The sequence below is a fragment of the Micromys minutus genome (genome assembly GCF_963924665.1).
Source record: "Micromys minutus genome assembly, chromosome: 31".
NCBI lineage: Eukaryota > Metazoa > Chordata > Mammalia > Rodentia > Muridae > Micromys > Micromys minutus.
This window is the reverse complement of record NC_137966.1, coordinates 6,733,073-6,757,965: the sequence shown is the minus strand read 5'-3', so window position 1 is coordinate 6,757,965 and position 24,893 is coordinate 6,733,073.

Sequence of the window (24,893 nt, the reverse complement as noted above, 5' to 3'; positions counted from 1 at the left end):
GTCCCTCCATGTGTACTCTGTCAGATATACTGAATCTAATAGAAGAGAAAGTGGGAAAGAGCCTCAAACACATCGGCACAGGGGAAAATTCCTGAATGGAACACCAATGGCTCAGGCTCTAAGATCAACTGTAGACAAATAGGGTCTCATAAAATTAAAAAGCTTCTGTAAAGCACAGGACACTGCCTGCAAGACAAAATGGCAATCTAGAGATTGGGAAAAGATCTTTTCCTACCCTCCACGTTGGTATGCTTATTATTAAGTGAGGATTCTAACTCTGTTTTGTAACTATATTCCCAAAGCATTTCTGCATTTTTAAGCCTAAGGTCCATGGGATATTTTCTTGATTGTTTCCTGTACACTTGTGTGTTATGTCATCAATAAGTATTTCTGAGATCCAGAAAAGTATAATTAATGAGACAACAAACTTTGATGTCATTATTATACATCGGGTTTGAATAAATTTTGTTAAGGAATTGAGGAGTATGATCAATCTGGATAAAAATGTATCCAGTTTCAGTTGTTATTTTCAACTTTTCTGAAGATGTTGCTCTTTTATTCTGCCTGTGTGTCCATTAAGTGTTGATTAAACTGTCAATGCTTTGAAGATTGTACAAGGACTCTAATTAAATAATCTTTTATTGATATATTTTTCCAGATGCTTATGGTATTTGTCCATTAAAACAGCTTTATGTAGAGACATAAGATGGTTCCTTTGTGCTATACATATCTTATTCTGAATATTTTCAGTCTTTCAAATATTTATATGTATCTTATTAATCTGTATTCCCTATTGTTTTACAAAATGGCTTCATGTGGTCAGAACTCTTTTTTTATTGTATATTCTCTGTATTTCCATTTAAAATGTTATCCCCTTTCCCCCCACTTCCATTCCCCTCTCCTTGCTTCTATGAAGGTGCTCCCTCTTCTAACCACCCACTTCTACCTCAGTGCCTTGGCATTCCCCTACACTGGGAAAACAACCCTTTGCTGGACCAAAGGCCTCTCGTCCCATTGAGACCAGATAATGCCATCATCTGCTACATATGCAGCTGGAGCCATGGGTCTCTTCATGTGTGCTCATTGGTTGGTGTGGTCAGAATTCTTACCAATGCTCCTGAAGCTAGTCTTCCTTTTGACTTTTGATTCCACTCTATCTCAGTGTAGAGTTTTTAAGCAGCATTCTTTTGTCATCCAATGTTCAGGGTGACACACTGTTTGGTGCATTAATTTTTAATTTTACAAAGTGAATTTTCTCATCTGCCCAAGTTTAATGCTGGTTCATGTCCTATATCATAGGGGACAGCTGCCATTCCTTCATCCTTGGGAACAGTTGGTTTTCCTTTCTGTGAGGAGCTGTGACCAACCTCTATTGGCTCTTCTATTGCTGTGTTCCCCAGTACATGGATTACAGAAGTGCTTTCATGCCCAGATTTTATGTGTCTGTGGGGATCAGAGTCAAACTCTGCTGCTTGTACAGAAAGAGCACCGCCAACTGGGCCACCTCTTTACATGCGCTTGCTGAGTTTTAGCTGTGTTAATATTTGTCTTTGAGATCCCATGTAGACTTCCTTTCAAGTACTTTTCCTATTGACTGAAAGCTGCTTTTGCTGAACCTAAGTGTTTTACAGGATTGCTATGAAATGGAACAAGCTGGTAATTTGACTACGGAAGCCTCTAAGTCCCTAACTACTAATATGATCAGTTTTCACTCTAGTTGACGATAGATTCGGCTCTGAGAAAATAGCATTCTGTTGTGCAGTTTGAAATGGGGAGAAACTGCAATCCAGCCAGCTGGACTTAGCAGGAATATTTCCACAAACATGCTAACAGTAGCCAGAGACATTTGAATTGCTCTTCATATCTGCTGTCTCAGAGGACATGGACTCAGTCAAACCTGACACCAGAGTCATTTTGAGGATTAGGATTTTGGAGTCATGGAAGCACGCCTATTTTAGAACATGAGCAACAAGCATTCCCCGTGTTACTTCAGCAGCCAAGTGATGGTAAGAAAATGAATTCCACTCTTGCCAGACTATTTTTCCCAGGTTTGTTCTGAGAGTTAAAGTCACTATATAAAAAATACTTAAATTAATATTTGGTACATATTGCTTGCTTATAGAGTGATAATTTAACTCACCCCATTTCTTTGAATGGTCTATAACACTTTGAACACTTATTTTAAATAATTTTAGCAATTAGGAGCATTAATTAGCTCTATGTTTGACTAGAGAAGACAGTTTTTTCGGAGGCAACGAAGAATACTGGTTGGCTCCGTTTTACTAACTTTTATGTCTGAGACTGATCTCTTACACGAGCTACACACCAATGAAGCCTTTAAACTGCACAAGCTTGCAAACAGTGAAAAGACAAGAGTAAAGCAATTCCTGCTTCTCAGCCTTGGTTCTGCACACTGTCTCAGCTATGGAGATAAAGGGGATGGACAATTCTGTTTCCAGCTCAGATTTTATAAACGTGTTTGTGACCCATCAAAGAAGCAGTTTTATGCGATGTGAAGGAATTCACAGTTCACGTAACAGCTTTGGATACCTACTTGAGAGAGCTGGAGAGGCTCGGCTCACAAAGCAACGGCTTACACAGACAGCCACAGAGACAGACATTTCATTGGGAATACAAATGCATTTTCTTTACACTCATTTTGAACTTTCTAAATTTTTTTACAGGCAAGGGTCAGTTTACGAGTCTGCAGAAGAGATTCAGTGTCCTGATAGAACTGATTCATTTCTTCCATGGTTGATTTGAGTTATCTTTTCCACAGTAAACAAAATAAATAGTCCAATAGTGCAGAAGGCTTGGCATGAGAGCATCATACTTTCTAAACTCGACTAATAGGTTAGCTTCTAATCTATTTTATGGGTTTAATGTATAGAATCATTTGAAAATATCAATTGGATTTCCAATTTGCCAGGTTCCTTTTTTTTCGGAATCTCATCATCGTTTGGAATGTACAAAGCACTTAAAAATGAGTAAAATAAACTATAATAGCTTTAGAATGTTGACAATGTACATAAATCACCTATTTTAGAGAACGCATATATCTCTTTCTGTCCCCCCAATAATGAACCAGAAAAAAATGAAGGAAAAAAACCCCACATTTCTAAATGTTCAAGAACAAAGGACGGCGGGCTGCTTCTGTTCACTAAAGCTATAGTCAGAGGCCAGGGATGAGCATTTTATTCACCTATTTAAAAAGCTGCATGACTTTAGGCAACTTTTGTAAACCCTCTCTGCCAATTTCTCTCCCAGCCTGTGGAGCACAGATAACAATACCAGTCACTCCACAGGGCTGGGGGTGGGGTCAGCATAAAGGTACACAAGGCACAAGAGCAAAGTGAAAAGAACAAGGGCTGAGTAAATTTTGGGTATGATAATTCTGCTTGTACGCATTAAGCTCTGCTCAGTCCCACATCTCACAATAAGAATAATGGACAAGTTTGACACACATTCAGCAGATTTTGTTTTGACAAACACTTAAACCTGGCAAGAAAATATCACCCCAAAAGGGTGTTCTGTCTATTTTTGTTTGGCTCTAAACCGATGGGACGTCGAGAGCTGAAGAAAAAGACAAACCTTTTAATTTGGTTTTCAGTTTTAATCGAAGCTATGAAAATCAGGTCAGCCTTTTGGAAAGACAAGGTATGCATAAGGCAAATCAACAATTGATTAGCAAGTCAACAGAAACATCAACTATGTTATTGTGTGATCTTTTTAATTGCAAGTGGAGGTAGGCATGATCAAAGAAAGGTAGAGTTTAGGATCAGAAATTTTCCTTATCCTTAATTATAACACAGAAACACCCACTTCCCCTACTTTCCATCATAAACACGCAAACTATGCTCCACATTCCATCCATGTTGATTTGATCCTTTGATTTTTGACAGCGTTCTTTCTGTTGTTTTCATTCTTTCCAAATAGAATTACTGAATACTAAATCTGTAAGAAGGGCTAATGATGTTGTCTGCATTCACTGACTGCATAAAAAGTCAGGCATATAAATAATTTCTTTTCCATGATTTTTTAAAATTTTTAAACAGTTATACATAAATAGTTGGAGTTCTATGAACTCAATGGACTCCTTTTCAGAGTGTCTTGATAGCACAAATTTTCATTTAATCTACTTAAATTTCCTTGTAGGGTATATATATTATTGATAGAAGATAACTACCTTCTTTATTATAGTTTTTAACACTTGAGTTTATGGTAACAGAATGTAAACCCTGTCAGGATGATTAATTACACATCATTATACTAACTGCATTTGCCACAGAGACCTTCAAAACCAAGTGAGTTTGAGGGTTAGGGTCAAACAGATAGGTTTTCTTATAAATGATTTTATGCCTTACCATTTCTTTCAGATTTAGTCTTTACAACATGAACATTGGGATTATGGAGTCATTATATACATATAATATACATATACATATATATAGTTATTATTTCATCAAAACTATATACTATTTTTAAAAACTGCAGGGGTTTGAGATCTGACTTAGCATTTATGAGTGTTGCTGCTTTGAAAGAAGCCTCTAGTTAAGTGTGTTCTACCTGTATGGTGGCTCACAATAATGTAAGTCTTATTAGAGCATCTCTGACACACTCTTCTGACCTCTGCAGACACCAGATACATAAGGCAGCACACAACCATACACTCAGACAAAACACTCATCCATAGAGCATGAAAGTAGATAGATAGATAGATAGATAGATAGATAGATAGATAGATAGATAGATAGATAGGTAGGTAGGTAGGTAGGTAGATAGATAGATAGATAGATAGATAGATAGATAGATAGATAGATGATAGATAGATAGATAGATAGATAGATAGATAGATAGTTAGATAGTTAGATAGATAGATAGATAGATAGGTAGATAGATAGATAGATAGATAGACAGACAGACAGATAGACAGATAGATAGGCAGGCAGGCAGACAGAAAGATATATAGATAATGAAAAATGCTTCAAAAATGTCCAATTATGGCTGGGTAGTGGTGCCACATGCCTTTTACTCCAGAACTTAGGAGAAACAGGCAAGTAAATCACTATGAAGTCAAGGCCACCTTTGTCTATATAAAGGGTTGCAGAACACCCAGAGCTGTTACACAGAGAAACTCATGTCAATCAAACAAACAAAACAATACCATCCAAAAAACTACCTCCAGTTCTGCTATTTCTACTCTAAATTTAGCATTTCTCACTTACTAACTTAGTCAACTGAAGTTTTCCCTGTGCTTCACATCAGCAGTGGAAGAACTTCACAAATGTGCGATGCTTTGTCTGTATCCTCACCTGGTAAGAACCTAGTCAAACTAAGGAAACTGGGTCTAAATTTTATTAAGTCGTTCTTGGTTTGGGGGCAATTGCATTAGAAACTCTACAGATATAGTTTTCATTAAAAAAACAATAATACTATATAAAGAAAACATGTTTTAAAAACACCCAACCACTTAATATCTTTGAAGTTTATTTACCAGCACAGAATCACTGACAAAATATTTGTTGAGAGAATTTTAATTACCTTGGTAAAATAGTGAAGGTGTGTGGGCTTTTTTTTTTTTTTTTGTAAGCATACATAATCTCTAGAACTCCACCTTTATTGATGCTTTAGAAAAAATCCATTATTAACACCAGTGGCCAATGAGTCAAGACTTCCCCATTCTTCTGTGACCTCCAGAAACAAGTGAAGCTCACCTAGAGCATCTCACTGTCAATAGTTCTTACCTCCTGGTACTCCTTGTCATGAAACAAACTTGATTGTTAATAAAATTAAAGGGTGAGAGCTTTCCATATCTACTTATCTTTTCTCATACTCAATGAAACGAAGATATCAACCACATAAAACCATGAATGCTGATTAAACCTAAATTGTATCATTAACAACCCCAAACATAACATAATCTATTAAAGTGTATCCAGAAATTTTATAGACCATACCTATTTTTCTAAAGCACAACACAATAAAGTAGATTTGTTCTTAATGACTTCAAACAATATGTGTAACCTTTAACCCTGTATATGAAGATGCATGGGTGCTGGTGTATAAACAAGTAGGAGGTACTAGTGAGCTGATATTGCAGTGTCCTATGGATTCATGATAATTTTGACATTCAGAAGAATAATAGCAGTTACCTTTGAAGAAGTGAACCAACTGACCTGATGATGCTTATATGATTTTTAGTGTTCCGGAAAAGTTACAGAAGCCCTTAACCTTGTACCATGTGTACAAATCACTATTATATAACTAATGAAAATAAGACAAGTATATGATAAAATAGAATTCTTTTTAAAACAGGAAGATTTTCCCCTCAATTTTAAATTGTATGTTTGGATGCTCTGTTACCACACACACACACACACACACACACACACACACACACACACACACAAACTTGTTGCCAAGAGTGTGAAGAGGAAGGTTCAGGTCCTTTGAGACTGGGAAATGTCACTAGAAAAGGGTGGATGATTGTTGTGTCAGTGTTAGAAAAAGAATGCAGGTTCTATGGAAGACCAGTCACTACATTTAGATGCTGACTCATCTGTCTATCTTGCCCTCCCACACATATTTCCAAAGGCATGTTCTCCAGAGAAACAAAGAAAACAAAGGAGAGAACTGGTCCAGAGGAATCTCAGGGATGCTTCAGTACAGATAAAGTAGCAGAAGCCAGAAGCCTAGGAGTCATTTGAATGACCATTTGCAAACCAAGAAGGATGGACAAAAGGTATAATTTGGGACACACTGTGATACATTCCAGCCTCCATAACAAGACATTGTTTTTCTCTGTAGGAGAGGAAAGACTAAAGGACAGCTACAGGGACAGGGAGACATGAGTGGTGTTGGGTGCATGATGAGAAACTCACAAGAAGCAAATATAAACTTTAAAAAGGTAGAAATTACAAATAAATGAGAGGCATTAACTGAATAATTAATAGACTAACACTGGCCGTTTTTAAAACATAAGTATATAGGGAGAACTTTATGACATAACAAAACCAATATAGAATCAACACATTCCAATATCTTAGCTTTACTTAGGATAGGATCAAAGTACTGCTGTAGACCAATGAGTTTTAAGGGAACTAAACATTAAATTAATCAGAAATGGAAAGGAATAATTCAAAAATTCTGAACTGGAAATTATGAAGTAATTCATAAATCTAATTCTAGGAGAGTACACTACTGAAACATGTAAACATGAACCGGGAAGTTCCATACAATACTCACAGTTTCTCTGTGTGTACTTCATCAGCAGGGGAAGAGATAATTTATTAAAAGTTCATATACAATATGATGTAGTATGAGAATAAAAGGGCTGTGCGCTTATATAAAATATTTCCCCTAACATACTGTTACATTTTTTAAGCCATAAAAGTGAAGTTTATAAATAGGACTAATCTTTGGCAAAATAGTAGAGATGAGTCCAGTGGTCCCTTGTAAGCCTGAATCACTGGATACTCTACTATGTACAAAGAGTTGTAAAGTTAGCTGGTATGAATTAAAGGAAAGAAAGAAACACCCACTTTGTATTTAAGGGTTGGGAAGAGGAGCAGGTTCTCCCTGCAGAGAAGATTGTCAATGTAAGCAGAGCATTCCTCATGATAGAGGATGTTCGATTTGTAAATTCATGAGAACGAATATAGTGTACTCATAGAGAAATGGATGGAGGCAGTTTGATTTTGAGATAATGGTTTAGAACATGATATATATAATACTGAAAATCAAGTCAAATATACCATTGCTTTCCAGACAGTGCCATTCATACCTAGATGATAGAGATGTAGACCTAAACACCGATAAACATGAATCCTGTTGTTTCAGAGGTAAAATTTAAATTAGATAGAAATATAAAAGATGTGCATCTCACTATTTTGTTTTTACAAACATATGCAATTAACAGGAAAAGAATTAAAAAATGCTCAACCCTGAATAGCAGAAAAATGCAATAAATAAATAAACAAACAAATACAAACTGACTGATCTACACTTTCAAGCTTTCAAGCTAGAACTAAGAACCCCAGGCACAGTTAAAGTAATATAGTATCTGGTCCGAACAAGCCACAGAAAAATCCAAGATGGTGAAATATCCCTCTTTCCCAAACTGTTTTAATATAGGAAATAAGTGATACTGAACAATGTATTTCTGTGGGGGGGGGGGCGTGTGCAGAAACATAGAAGCTGACCAAGTTGCTTACTCACAGGCATGACACTTATAGAAGGGCTTACACACTTAAAGGACTTGAATCTGCAGTACAAGTTTAGTAACAACGTTAAAATGAGCCTAAGCTAGAAATAATTGAAATTACCCTTAAATCAAGAAGAACATAAATGATAAAGGAGAACAAGATTCCCAATCTACAAACATGAGACATCATTAAGGTGAGCTAGCACATGAGGAAAGTCTTCCTTAAATACTGAAATGGATACAGAGGAGTCTAAGTGGTTTGATAAATTGGGGACTTCCTCTTTTAAGACACACTGCACTGAGAATTTCATAAAAACATTGCAGATTTAGCATGGTATAGAGTAATCTCTCTATTTCCCCATACTTGGCAAGAAAGGGATGTGGCATTATACTTACATCAGGAATCTATTTTGGCTGTGAAAGTCTGGTCTTGAATTGAGCTTGCCAAGAGAATAAAATGACACAAATACACATCTAAATTATACATACATATGCATATCTCCGTAACCACCACCACTTGCCACGTTTGGTGATAAATAGACCAAAAGCTGGTACTGTGCTCTTTAGATCATCAAATGGTTCTCCAGCAGGGCTCCAGATGCACTGGACTTCGGGAAAATATAAGCCCACAAACACTGTGGTGTGTTTCCCAGAACACATTTCATCTGGGTTCAAGGGGATTTAAGGCCCTTGAACTGTTAGGACGTGAAGGATGAGAATGCTCTGCCTATGACATGAGCCACAAATCTTGAGTATATGGAAAGGGCTGACCTGCTGAGCTCCACAAATGAGAAATGTGTCTCTCTGGGCTTTTTAGAAGGTGCGATGTGCAGAGATGCTGGGAAAGTCCAGCTCTAACCAGCAAAACTGAAGCGCCAAGCAGGTTGTTCACAACCATGCAATTTAAGTTTGGGTCTGAATCTAATGTACTGGGAAAGAGGTCAATTGGAGCAAACAGGGGAACAGAGCCCGAAGCTGTATTTTTACCATCAAACATCTCAACCAGGCATATTTCAGACGGAAGGCAGGAAAGGAAAGGGTTAGAGGAAATGGTGTCATTTTCTTCCAAAGAAAACATAATAAAAAATATTATAGAACTGACAGGCACCTGAATGGTGAGCTTCTGAGCAATTATGAACACAAGGCAAAGGAATCTGGTTGCTACAAAAGAGGGTTAACTAAGTTTTGTTGTTGTTGTTAATAAAATACACATGAGTAAAAGTCCAATGACAGGTGATGCTCAACTCTTCTGAGTTTTTTTTTTCTGGGGATTTTTAAAGGTATGGGTGGTTTCTGTTCTTTGTCTTTATGTAAACTCCGAGCCATGCTAGTCCTCTTAACTGGGGCTGTGTTTACATTAATAACACCTGGAATTAACTTCATCAGGTGATACTTGTTGCCTTATTAGGTAACAGTGGAAATAATTTGGCCTCCTAATTGCTCTCAGGAAGAAGAGGAAACACCTGTGCTCTCAGCCATTGCTCATCTCAAAGGCAGCTTTATGGGAGTCTTCAGAAATGCACCATTCTTAAGCCTCCTTGGATCAATAATTACAGTCTTTAAATTCCACTCCTTGGAAGGAGCACTCCTCCCTTTTTCATAAAGTTATGTCTCACACATCCCTCTGAAATATAGGTCTAAATGAAATAATGGGACAGTGCATACCTGTTTCTCTATTGATGAAACACAGGTAAGACCCTCTGGATGGAGTATAAGGTAAGACCCAGATACTGGACTGATGATAGTGATTAAAACACCAGCTTTGACAGGGCAATAACTATAAGATCTCAGTGCCAGTAATAAGCTCTACAGTGCGTAGACAGTGTACCATATGTCAGTGCGTAGCAATCTATTTCTCCGAGTGCCACTTATTTAAGCAAGTTCTGGAGAACCTTTCATTATCTTTAAATAGGGGAAGAGGACACATTTCCTTTGCTGTGCTGCATTTGGCACTCTGGGTCTAGCCTTTGGTTGACTTGATGTGTTTTTACGAGAAGCAATATATCAGTGTCAAGCTATGGAAGCAGATCTGAAATTGAACAGTTTTATTGAAAGATTTCAGATTATTTCTTTCTCATCCTGCATCATACTCATAAAGATGCAGAATTGTGAATTGTTCTGTGATCATGTTTATTCTACACAGCAAAATGTCTCTGGTATGTGTTAAGAATTGTCCAAACCATCTACACACACACACACACACACACACACACACACACACACACACACTGTGTGTGTATATGTGAGTCTCTGCATGAATACAAGAATAATTTAGTTCTTAGAGCTTTTCTAACAGATGAGCTATCAAGACAACAGCTACAAGACAAAATATCAATTAGGTAAAGTGTCTGGAGGACCCCATTATAAAGGTAACTCCACTTATAAATTATGTTGGGGGATGACAGTGGGATAGTCTTTTATATTACAACTAAGAAATTAAAAATATATAAAGATTTCCAGGCTCTGCATTTGCAAAGCAAAACCATTGATGAAAAAAGCTGGTATGCAAGGGAAAGAATCACTTCCTATAGCAAATATTTACTTGAGATATCATGTAGATGTGATTTCATAGATTGTATAATGTAGGCTTTTGTATTTTGTTTGTTCTTGTTTTCTGTTTTGGGGGATTGTTTGCTTTACTTTTGGTTTATATCTTAGAATCACAAAGTATTGGGAGAGGGAATGGGTACTTAATTACTGTTTTTGTGACCTAGTTCTCCTGTCAAATAAAAGCACTAGCTCGGAAGCTACCATGGTGATTAACTGGCACATAAAAAACACCTAGCATAAGTTCTGTGTCTGACAGATATAGTGAACCTGATTACTATTATTGTTGTGTTGTTATTATTTGTAACAGTTAATAATGGTCATTGTCTCATACCCTGTCCTCTAATATCCTTTCAAAAATACAGACTGGAAAACACTTTCTTTAGGCTAGAAAGAAGAGGTGAGATCATGTATTATACAAACTTAGCTCGATGTCTGACTCAGAGTAAATTGAGCTGCCTGTAATGAGAACGAAATCCTTTGTCAGATAAGACTCCTCATTAAAATAAAGGAATTAATCTGGCTAAGAAAGGAGAATTTGCTTGTGTTTTTCAAGCTTTTATATCCACTAATTCTATCAAACCCAATTCTATTTTTCCTGACTACATCTAGATAATTTAGATAATCCCAGTTGCCCATATTTTCCATCCTAAAGCACTTACATTATGTCATCAAAATGAGTGTAAATGTTTCTGCTGAACTATCAGGTGAAGTGTAATCAGAGTGTGAGGAAGAGACAAGCAGCAGGTTCTTCCCTATGCAATCCAACAGCAAGGTGGTATTTCAAACTTCCCAGCAGATGGGGGAAAAAAAACACACGACAGCTTGTTAGAAAAGTCCCAGACGGCTAAGTCCATCATGGTTCCCTGTTTTCTTTCTTCATTAATTCCCTACTCCTCCTCCTATTGTATAACTTAACAACTGTCTCCCCTGGCAACAACAAGTCCAGTGACAGCAGAAATGTATCTAGTTTTCACTCCCACTCTTTAGAGGCTTGATCAGTTCTTGAGGCATAAGCCAAGCAAGAGGTTTCCCTAAATGACAAGTCAGCAGAACACTTTCACCCACTCTGCAGGATAACAGCATTTCCCAGTGAATCCCAAGAAACCCTAGACACCAGCTCTCTTGTTTCAATGCTTGATGCTACTGGTAGAGAAAACATTCTAATGCCCTGAGTGGTGTAGGTCCCAGTGTACATTTAAACAGGTAAACATCATCACCAAAGACTTAGAAGAAGTGGAAGAAGAAATAGCTTGGATTTAGGAATTAAAATGTGCATTATTTAGTTTTAATGCACATCAGTTACCCAAATCAAATTTACCAGGGTTCACACTCAATCTGTTTTTATATTCCTTTATCATTCACTCTTGATCGGAGTAAGCCAGCTGTGTTCCCATGGAGATGACTCACAGTGCTTACTTAGGGTTCCTCCTCTAATTAATGATTAATGCCATCTCCCAATTACAGAGAGTAGCGGGTTCAATAGTCTAAAGAATAGTTGAAATCTTTGAATTCTTGTGGCCTTCTTTTCTGTCTGTTATCAGTTTGTGGGGCTAATACCCCACACAAACTTCCCTTGTCTGAATAGAGAAGAGAACTACAAGACATAGAATACAGGAGATTTGGAAAAATATGCTAAGATAATATAACATGTAACAATGATCTTGTGACAGACCAAGTGGACATGTAATTTTCCTGGTAAATTTCTCAAAAGTTTGGGTCATTATACTAATATTTGAGGAGGACTAAGATATAGGGATTTTGATGTTTGAGTTTCATATAAAAGGTTACATATAAAAGCAAGAGTTTGGACATTTCTTTTTTTTAAGGATTTCATCTGTCTAGTGAGGTCACTGAACCTACTCCAGCAGAACTTCATTTTCTTTGCATGTTATATATTTCTTCAGCATACAGCAAATTTGTCAAATCAGGTATATTTATGCAGTTGTTGAATACCCAGGTTTCCAACAAATATACGAAGTGGATGGGTGGCCAAGTCTGTAAGATTCTTCTCACTGAAGAAGACCAATTTCAATATTTGCTACCTAGTTCCATGGTGTGTTCAAGGCACTTGACCATGCACAGGTAAATGTAATAGGGGCTATGGTTCACAGGAAAACAGCTGAGGTGCTATCCAAAGGTGAGGATGTGGAAGACAGACAGATTGGACTGACATTTACTAGACTGAATGATGAAGAATCTTGGTGCTTTCCTGTAGGTTTCAGAAGAACAGCTTTGTGTATCTGTTCATTCCTGTGCTAAGCTGGCACCTGTGGAAGGCACAGATGTTGAACAATGCTATGGTAGTTCATCCAGAGCACCAACATTTGCATAGCATTAACTAAGAGTCATCCCTTGGCCAAACTCTAAGCCCTTTGAAAAATCAGACCCAGTCCTTGGGCTCCGTGTTTGCAGAGCCCTTTTAACTAATATCCCAAGTCTGCCGCACAGAATCCTCTACCTTCCATTTCTTACTGCCCTTGATATTTGAACAACCTTTTCAAGCCTGCCATCGTCCAGCTTGTTCGAACCACCCTGGCCTCTCTGAGCAGGAATCCTGTCATGTCATGTTATAAAGAATTGCCGTACTTTTAGCAGGCTTCCATTCCCTGCGCACTGTCTTCTTTACATCCTCTTCTCAGATACTATTCCCCCTGTTCCCTTGCTGGAATCAGTCTCTTTTTATAAAACCCTGTTCCATTAGCTCTACAGTCATTCTTATTACCTTAACTAAGATACATTGCCTTTGGAAAAGTCTCTCTTAAAAAAAAAAACTTTAGGAAATAGCGGTTGTTAAAGTCTCCAGAGGAAGGCAAAATTTAACCATCTACATTATCACTGGCTGGAAAGTAGAAAAATAAATAAGGGGCTTATTCTAATATAGAAAATGCTGTCCTAATGTTTGGACATTTAGTTAAGGTATTTTATGTCTTTTTAACAAAGCTATTGTGAATACTCCTATTGCAAGAATTCTATTGCAGGGTTTCCATTAGGTCCTAACTGTCTGTTATATATTGTTCATTCTGTCTTTGCATATTCTTCTTAATTTGAACTTAATGTGCACTCTATAATTAACTTAGATGTGCACCAACATTTGCATATAAAAATTTTCAAGGCATTAAGAAAACAGAGAAAGTATCAAGTGTATTCATCTCTAGAGCACTAACCCTAGGTTCTTACTAATTCAGCTAAGTCATGGCTTATTATTTTTTTCATGATGTTTTTGCAGGCAGATCTTAGAAATTTGGTTGGTTTTAGCTATTGTGTTTTGAGAATAGTTTATTCCACTACATAATATCCTTCTTATTGCTCGTATTTCTTGACATACTTAGTTAGCATCAAATGGGATTTCCAAACTTTAGGGCTGATTTATTTCAAGTATTTTGTGTAAAGGCATTGGAAACTTACCTACATTGTTTCTGGTAATGCTAAGAACCATTCATAATGAGTATCGAAGAGTTCTAATTAGTGGCCTATGATAAAAAGGCATTCTAATTTAATTAAATGAAAAGTGATCCTACAAATACTTTGAAGGTATATTTCTTAGCAAAAGAAAAACATTTATAGAGTCTGCATGATAGACAATTATTTTCATCTATAACTGTTATATAAACATTTATGTCTTCTGATATATACATATATAATAGAATATATGTACATATATACATATAAGAATTATAACTATGTATATCTATAAACTTAAGAATACAGTGTTCACAGTAATTAAGTGAGGCCAAATTTTGAAAATTCTCAGGAAATACATTTAAAAAAATTATTCTGCTAACTCTTACTTACTGCCTACTTACTTGATAATAAAGTGAATAACCAACTGTCTTATATAACTTGTAGGTAAGCACTCCCTAAATTACCAAATAACTTTAAAATTACATTTTCATTCCATTGTTCCAAGACATTAAAAGTCTTTCAAGTCTGTTACTTCAGAAATGATTTCTAAGTGTATTTTGCAGAAGAACCATTGAAAATTGTATTTTAGACCAAAGCAGCAGGAAAATTAAGGACGGTGCTGGTGTTTATTTAATGCATTGATTAATTAATTCATTCATTCAGTTACCCTCTAGATTTAGTATTTAACAGAGTGCTCAAGATCACTTTACCATTGATACTGTATCCACAATGCTGAAACACCATTGCAAGTGATTTAGTCACACAAAGAGCACCAAGTGACTGAGAAGACCATTTAGTATGTGTTTTCTTTTGCATATTTTCTTTGCTATTTCTGTTGTCATTCCTATTTTAGTGGCTGCATCTGTGTTGGGGTAGAATCATCTGCAGTGATGACAAAGCAATGGAACAGACTTGCTCTAGACTCACAAGCAGCATCAAATGACTATACTTCCAGGCTGTGACAAAAGGTGACACCTTCAATTGTTTCCCCACTGCTGTCTAAAACCAACTAGGCTGGTTCAAGGATCAGGCTACCAGTCAGACTTTACTGTATAAGGCTATGACTTCCTAGAACCTATATGTTCATGTTCTAATTCCCAAAGAATAAAGCTAGTCACTGTGAGTGTAAGAATCTGTGTTTTATACAAGGGTGCTATGCAGTTTGGGGCTGCCTATCAGTGGAATACACAAGACCTGCACGTGTCTACCTTTGGGGACCACCTCTTTGACTTTACCCTCACATTTTATGGCACTCACTTGGCTATAATAATAAATATTGGGAAAATTGGGAAAATTGCTCATAGAAAATAGTGGAAAAAACTTTTATAGCATATGTTGAAGATATTCAAACTATTGTTTTATTAAATGTGTTTTAACAAGTTTTTTAAAATTCCTATTGCTCTTTCATTATCTGAGATGAAAACAAATTCCAAGATATAATAAATATAATCAATAACTATCCCTGTTGTATGTCTCCTTGGACATAATCTCATAAGAATCAGTTTGTAAAAATTACTAGAAAATTTGCTTCAAAATCCACAAAACTACACTTTACTTGAATTTGGGGGGGGGGTGAAAAAGAAACTTTGTGCTAATTCTGAACAATATATATATATATATATATATATATATATATATATATATATATATATATATATATATATATCTCAAATTTATGTCCCTTGGCTCCTCAATCATACTGGAATCTGTACCCATTTGCTGCAAGAAGAGGTCATGTCCAGGATGTAAACGAATATAAAATCATTGCCTTGCTTGCTATCTGGTCTTTCCTCTGTCTTGCCTGCATTTATAACCAAACTAACAGAATAAATTCTCATTCCTGTACCAATAGCATTGTGGAGATATTTTTATAACTGATGTCTTCATAGAGACAGGCACAGAGGAGGTGTGTTATGCCTCAATAGCAAGATGTCTGTTTTGATTGTTGTTTCTCAGTTCCTGTCACTTCTTCTCCCTGCTTTTTGTTCCTGACTCTTTTTCCCTTTCCAGATCTTACAAATCCCTTCTTCAGAAGACATTCTTTGTCCCATCCAGATCTTGACAAACCATCCTTCTGTATAAGAATTGAATCCTTAGAGTGACATATCATCCACTCCCATTCTTCCAAGAACAAAGCCACTATTCTTCTGATACACCTTCCTCTTCACAAATGAAGGATAAATTCACATTTTTCTTTTTTTTTTTTTTTTTTTTTTGCTCCTGTCATTTGGCTAAATTAGAGTCAGCTACAGTAGTTGCTTGGCTTAAATGTAATATAGTCAGTTATACTAGTATTTGTTTTTAAAGAAGCTGGTATGAAGAGAGAAGGGGCTACAAAGTAAGAGTATCAGCATTAGGCAGCAAAAAGAACCATGTTTTATGACAATACAATTTCACTAGACCTGGGGTGTCAGTTTATTATATTCTTTGAGCTCCAGTTTCACATATCAAAAACAGACTTGCAACCAAAATTAAAATGGGTGTATGTGCATATAAAACAATACCTGTTATAATAGTATAACATTTTAATGAAATAAAAAAAAAACAGTTCCTTCATCAATTATGACTTTTAACTAAAACAACACAATACCTGGGGTTTGTCTGGTCCCTTAGTGGATAAAAGCTCCTTCCCCAACTGGAAATCATAGGACATATGGAGAAAGGGAAGAACAGGCACATGCACACACATATACATACATAACATCAAACCATCAGACTGAACATGGGGACCACAATGAAGGAGCTAGAGAAAGGACTGAGGGAGCTGAAAGGGTCTGCAACCCCATGGGAAGAACAAACTGATCAACTAACCAAACTCACCACAGTTCCCAGGGACTAAAACACCAACCATTAAGCACACATGGAGAGACCTATGGCTTCAGGTACATATTTTTTCAAAAAAAAAAAAAAAAAGTACTTTTAGAAACATAATCCGTTTTTTTTTTCCTTTTGTTTTCCTTTGTTTCAACTTTTTTATTAGATATTCTCTGCATTTACATTTCAAATGTCATTCCCTTTCCACCAATTCCATTCCTCTGACCTTCCCATTGCCTCCCTGAAGGTGCTCCCTCTCCCAACCATCTTCTCCCTCCTCAGCACCTTGGTGTTCCCCTACACTGGGAAAACAAGCCTTCAGGCTATAAAGCTATAGTAAAACTATTTCCTTAATTTGTGCATTTTGGAATTTCTTTCAACTCATTTGAAACTACACTCTTGTGTAATTCTAAGCTATAGTTCCACAACCTTTCTCTCTCTCTCTCTCTCTCTCTCTCTCTCTCTCTCTCTCTCTCTCTCTCTCTCTCTCTCTCTCTCTCTCCCTGAATATATATCTGACACACACACACACACACACACATATATATATATACACACACACACACACACACACATATATATATATATATATATATATATATATATATGACACATCAAGGTTCTCAAGAGAGTAGAAATATGTTTTATAATTTTCTGAGTGATTTTGATGTGGATTGTGACCATTCCTTATCTAACTTAGAACGTTTTGTCAGTTTTCAATGAATGAGGCTTCTGGGAAGACAGCACCTGAGTTGGGGCGACATCCCATAATGTTGCGTACAGTGTACCCTGTGGCATTCTCCACTGCTGACTTATATAGGAGAACCCAACTCGCTCCTCACCTGCCTCTCCCAGGAGGTGGTTTGGGTTCTTTAAGCAAATAGCCACTATGGGGCACAAAACAGTGAGCAGCATCTCTTGATGCTTTTCTCCCCTCAAGTCCTACTTCCGGTTCCAGCCTTAAGTACAAGCTGGTCTCTCCTCAAGAATCCACTGCAACCTGAGCTACACCCCCATAAACTATTTCCTCTTCTAGTTTCTTTTGTTTATGTTGTTTATCAAAGCAAAAATCAAGCAAGCTAAGGCACCCTGTCTCCAGTTCCCTGTGCTGAGATTACAGGGTATGTATCATCAGAACCAATGCACTGAACAGTGACCCAACACTTGCTTCTCAGTTTCAGACATAAACACTAATTATCCAAAGGGAGGTCAGGGTTTTAAGAAGACAATTCGAATAGGAAGACTTGGCCCTTGAGTCTTCATTTGGACTTTTTATCAGTGTCAGAAACAGAGAATTCTACCCAAAGACTAGATTGCACATCTTGGTAAATGTTTATCAATACCACAAATGTTCATTCCTTTTTCCCTTTTAAAAGTGCATTGTGATTTAAATGCAAGAGATATATTGATCTGCATTATCTTTCAAAGTTTTCATATGTCAAGTCCGGTTTCTGGGAATCATCTTAGGCTGTCAGCAGTGACTCTGCTTACAGCAGCAATCCATTACAGGAACATTTTAACACACTTACTGCAACACAACCTTAACTCCCCGTGTCAGACTAACGCAAGCATGGCGCATAATCCTGTCTAATTAACGATTTCCTTGGTGTGAACATTTTCCAGCTATATTTTGTAAAGATAAAAGGGCCGTGGCATATGTGGAAAAACATTCATGAAACTTCCAGAAGAAAATTTGAAAATGACGGGTAAACTGAAGAAAGGTTTTCCCAAATTACAAGATGTGTTCATTTGGAGAGGCAGAGTAGGCACTGTGGAATGAAAACCTGAAATTGAGGGAGAAGTGGGGACTCCCACAGCAGCTGAAGGCAGTCCTGCTGAGCTTCCCCTGCAGTAATTGCTATTTTAATTGGCTGAAATACACCGTAAGGCCCTGGGGCCAGTGATGAAGAGATGGAGTCGGCTTTCTTCTTCCCTTCAGGAAGGAGAACCACTAGAAAGCTTCACCGTTGTAGGGTTTTCTTGTTTTTTTTCTTAAGGAATATTTTGACTCATTTTTATACACCCTGTTCTATCATCCTACATGTGAGACTTGTTTTCTTGTTACTGGACAGAAAAGTTTCTTGTGTAGGGGGTTTACTTTCTGATGAAGAATCTTGTCCCTAGTAATAATACTGACAATAGCATTGAAACCTTGGCTCTTGCCTTTACAACTCTGCCAAGATGAGAGAACTTCCAGCCTTTGGACTTTTGTTATGAGTGCTAATTAACATAAAGGAGTCCTGGTACAAACAGCTGTGGGTAGATACTTAAAAATTGCAAGAAATCATGTAGTCAAAGTGGTTCACAGTGTGAGGACACTTGCCACCACCTGATTTCGATAATGAGGACCAAAAAGAGGGAACAATCCATAAGTTGTCCTCTGACTTCCACATGCATGAGATGGCATGTATCAAACTACACAATTAAACAACCACCCATACTCACCCATACATACAAATGCACAATTTTTTAATTGAAATAAGTTATTTCATTAGACACTCAACTATGTCTGTTCTAACACCACATAGTCATGGTCTCTGGTTTCCAAATTTAATCACCTCAAGTTTAAAAATTAAGGTAATAGGATGCATCTAAAATTTTATGAGCTGGTAGAAACAATAGAGATACTATTTAAGGAATCCAATTAGTTTACTTGGGCGTGGGCTTAACTTCAGTTCCAGGGTGTAGAGCAACAGCCTTGTTTAGAATAAAATGTTTAGCTCGGACTGTGAAAGACTGAAAACTGCCAAGTGGTGGTAGGGCCTTGGCAGTGGAGGTTAAAAGGACTGATCTGACTAATGCAATGCAGAGAAAACAGAAGTAAGAGAAAGCAAAAAGATCTCACTAATGACCTAAATGCTGTAAGAAAGAGAGGCCAGTAAAACCCAAGACGCAAAGGAAAGCTGAAAGATGGTTAAGTCATGCGCAGGAATAGCTCATCAATGAATAAACCATACATTTTTTAATCTAGAGATCAACTTTTCTATTAGCCTTATAGAGAGGCTAAGTAATGGAAGGCAGTGAAGGGTATACACTCATGTCCTAGGTATTAAAGCATATTATAAGACACACTATGTGTAGTGAAAACTTGCATTTTTCTTGCTTATACAAGCTTCCTCTGGGATTGAAACATTCCATCCAGCAAGAAAACTCATTAACAGCAAAAAGAACTCAGGACAGTTTCAGAAAGTCCCTGAAACTGAGCAGATTCACCAGGCTCCTCCCACTCCAAGAGGAAATAATAAACGGTGAGAGGTATGTTTACTCTCAGCCATGAAAGAAGCAAAAAGACAAGTTACTAGGAAGGGCCTCAGACAAGCAAACCTCCAGAATCAAATGGAGACCAGTCTAATTGCTTTAAGAAACAAAACCAGCTGAGCTGTCTGGAAGGGGCTCAGAATAACGATAGCCACCAGGAAAGGACAGGCTTTATCCTACTGAGCTGCCTGCAGGCTATGCAGTCTGGTCCAGGTTTTTGCTGTGATGATACATGCTGGGCTGTGCTTTACTATGTTGCAGCTTTCTCTGAAGCATTTTTTTTTCTTCTCTTAGTGACCCTTCACCTCTATTTTGCATGTAACTGCAGTAAAACCTGTTGGTTCACCAAGTTGGAATTTCATGACATCAGCACTTTAATCTGTTATCAGTTTCTTATCTGAGGTAAGTGTGTGTGTGTGTGTGTGTGTGTGTGTGTGTATGTGTGTGTGTGGTGTGTGTGTATCTACCTAAAATTTTTGTCACATAACCCTATTAATACTGAAAATTTTCCATTTAAAAATATCTTATACCAAGGTTGAATATAAAAATAATACGCTGATTTGGTTAAATTCTGCAGTCTCAAGCTCTATGACTTGACAGTGTGAGTCGGAACAAAACTGATCTGTGACTCATCTTTCCTGATTTACCCTGGAAAAGCCTTTTGATTGCCTCCCATGCAGCAGCCCTTCAGAGAGGCCTGAATTGTGTTTGTCCCTCCACCTCCTTAGGGATCCTTGTATATCCCAATGCCTACTTTCTCATTCAACAGACTCTCTCATCATTTCTTTTAAAGATCATAGAACTCTAACTTCTGGCAATTTTCACATTTGTCAGGAAATATCCAAGAAGGGAGGACTATAGAATAACAGGAACATTAGCATAGGAAAATAGCTATGCTCCTAACACTGATAAAACTCAGAAAAAAAGCTTTTCTGGGGGCTAGAACACAAAAAGAAACAACCTACCTAACCTTTGGTGAGACTGAGTTTGTGTCCCTTAAGGACACAATATAGTAGCAAACAATGACTGTTGCTACCTATTTTTCATGGGCTTAAACACCTGTTCTCTCTGTTTCATAGGAGGACTTTTTCTTTCAGAAATCAGAATTGTGACATGCAAAGGGTTGAGTGACTAAAGCCATAGAGTGGAACCAGTGGCAAGAAGCACAGTCGCCCATTTAAAGGGAGCTATGACTAGAATGCAGAAAGAAAAGATAGACAATCACCTGTGGAATAAATAATCACCTGGAAAGACAACCACACTAAGGACTCACGTAATACTAATAAATTATTTTGATTCAGAGGGCTATGGGCAAGTCCTCCCCTCAAAATGACAGTCAAGCATGGTTTCACATTATAGAGAGGAGCAGTAGTAAAGCATTACTACAAAATCTCTATGTCTAAAAAAATTACGTGCGAGTTGATGCACCTACCAGTGAGAAAGAAGACTTGTTCTGCTGACTGGAACCAAGATGCTCTGCAGTCCAGGGTCACTTAAATTTTTTCAGGATTCATGGGTGCTATTTTCTCATCGGAGTCTTTTCACCTTTCAGCCCTTAATGACAGTGTTTTTAGGACCTAGAAAAAGAGAAAAGGGGACATTTATTTATTTGTTTTTTTGAAAAGCCTGCTGAGTTACAGCAAAGTCACCTTGCACTTAGTTCAGATCTGGTGTGCTCAGGAATATAAAACAGAAACTTCCTGTTCTAACAGTCAACTTACAGGACTATGAAGACAGGGCAAGGAGGCCAAAATACACTGGAGGTACACAAAAGGGAATTAAGGAAAAAAAAAAGGCAGACTCCCACTATAGGCAAGGACAGGCTGACAGTCATTTTTGAGAATCTCTGTGATGAAGGAGGTTGATATCCTTTCTTGTTTGAGAAAGTACTGGTGCATGTGAGGGGAGTGAGGGAAGCTGAGCAATGTCACTGGATGCATTTGTATGGAGGGCTGGCTCTGTATAGTGACAAAGGAAAGAGATCTGCAGTGTGCTTTCCTTGAATTTACAGTGCATCTGGGCACAACGTCAGACACACATAAGCATGGAGCTTCTGCAGAATGGGAGGAATGAATGTCACAGTGCTATTCAAGACTGGGGCGAAGCTCTCTTTCAATTTGGTAAAGGTTTACCATGTCCAGATGTCCAACTTGCCCTGTGGTGTGTTGAATAGAAATTGCCCCCCTAAGGACTGTACTGAGTGGCACTATTAGATGAGACCATGTTAGAGGAAGTGTTATTCCTGGTTGGGCTATGGCATTTCAAATGCTCACAGTGACCTCTTCTTCCTACTGCCTGTCTGTCCATATGATGGATTCTCAGCTACCTCTCCAGTAGGATGTTGTCCTGCATAGGCCCATAGTTTTGTCATAATGATGAAGATAATAGACTAAACCTCTGAAACTCTAAGCCACCCCAGTGAAATGTTTGCCTTCATTAAGTATCACCATGGTCTTAGCATTTCTTCACAGCAGTGGAAATGCTAAGAAATGTCGCAGTCAGAGAAGCAGAAGGAAGGATAGTGATGACTAAGCTAGAACACTGAAAGCTAGCTATTGATAATCGGTTACAGGAAGATGGGATGCAAGAGCTTAAAGGATCCAATTCTGCAACACTGAGTAAACCTGGCATCTTGTCCTTCTGCTTTGTTAAGTAGAAGTTACCTTCTTGTGCAAATAAAAAGCAGGCTGGAGAATTAAAAGCAATAAGTATAGGAGACATGGCTATGGCTTCTTGGATACCATAGGACGTCTTACTGAAATGTCTTAGCTAATGCATATTTTGTCTGTATAATGCTACTTTTGAAGAGTTTCAATGTAATGTTTTATATAATCCAATAAATGTAATATATGTCATTTTTTGAGATGCCACTTTTATTTTTTAATATATTTCTTCTTTGACGACTTTATGTGTGGGTACAAAATGCATTTCCTTTACTCTCATTCTGTGCCCTCTCTTACCTTCCTCATAGTTGTCTCAACTTTCATTCGTTATAGGTGACTTGATCACACTTGACCTTTAGTTTGTCTTTGATTTCCTGTTTATATCCAAGTCCATCTATATGTGTGACCATGGGGTTGGAACTCAAACCTGTCTTTTACCCCAGCAGGCTCACCTACAGGAATGTTACTGAAGAAGACAATCACCACCCATTCCCAGAATCCATACATGCTCAAGAGTTCCACAAAAAGGACAGGGCTCCTCCTGCCTTTCTCCAATCTCTTCTTGAGTGGCACCAGACTCAGTCTGACTCTTGGAGATAGCCTAGAGTTCATAAACACCCTGGCTCTATCATGCCCAGGAGGTGGCAACATATAGCTCTTCCTCTCTTCTAGCTCTTTGATATTTTTGCCCTTCCTTTTTTTTAACCCAAAATCTTTTTAGGGAGTGTTATAAATATCCTGCTTAGGGATAAGGACTCTGACCTCCTCTTTTCTCTCTATGCTGTGCACAAGTCCGTTCTGCATTTACTTCTGCTCGAAAAGAGTGATTTTCTGCATTCGTTGATAAGAGTATTCCTAATAGCCATGGCTTAATAACTAAAAATCCTTATACCACTAGATGTGGAATGTCACTTATGAGTACTTAGACCAGGAAGTGCTAGAGACTTCCCATCCCCAGTTAACACTGGCTCTCCCACCTGCTTGCATATCAGCTATAGAAGAGATTTCTAACTGAACAAAGTGCAGACTTGCCTTGGGACCAGCTAAGCTGCCATGCTAATAAGATGGTCCATTTTCAAATGGACCAGTTTGTGTCCACAGAATAATATATATATATGAGATATATATTCCAAACATAAATATTCATACACATATGTGCGTATATATTATCATTTTCTCTCTCTCTCCATTTTTACCATGCCATAAAACTAATCTGGCAAACCAGTATTTTATGGAAGCTCTAATATGCTAATTTTTTTGCAAAATAAGTTACTTTCATCTATTGAGCATATGCAATAGCCATTTGAAAAATATTTTAAGAGTATTTTCAGATATAGTTGAGGATGCTTGCAGCTAACCATCAGACTGAACACGGAGACCCCCAATGAAAGAGCTAGAGAAAGAACTAAAGGAGCTGAAAGGGTTTGCAACCCCATGGTAACAACAACATTATCAACTAACCAACACCCTCCCCAAATGCCCAGGGACTAAAACACTAACCATTGAGCACACATGGAGAGAAACATGGCCTCAGCTGCATATTTAGCAGAAGATAGCATAGTCTAGCATCAAGGAGAGAAGAGGCCTTTGGTCCAGTGAAGGCTTCTTTTCCCAGTTTAGGGGAATGCCAAGGCACTGAGGTGGAGATGGTGATTGCGAGAAGGAGCATCTTCATAAAAACAATTAGAGGGGCAAGGTGGATGGGAGTCAGGGGAAAGGGTTAACATTTGAAATATAAATACAGAGAATATCCAAAATTTTAAAAAAGGAAATCAAAGAGTATTTCATAGAAATAAAATCCATTGGACCTACAATTTTAAGGTTAGTCAATCAAATATATGAAGCTCTCCCTTGGTTTGAATAGTTGAATCCATACATTGGATGTTTTAACTAACTTTCTTCAAAAAGAGAGAGGAAAGACATTTTCAGTCTTTTTCACAGTGCCAACTATTCAAATGACAGTTCTATCAGAGAGAGGAGGAGGGAAGGGGAGAGAGACAGAC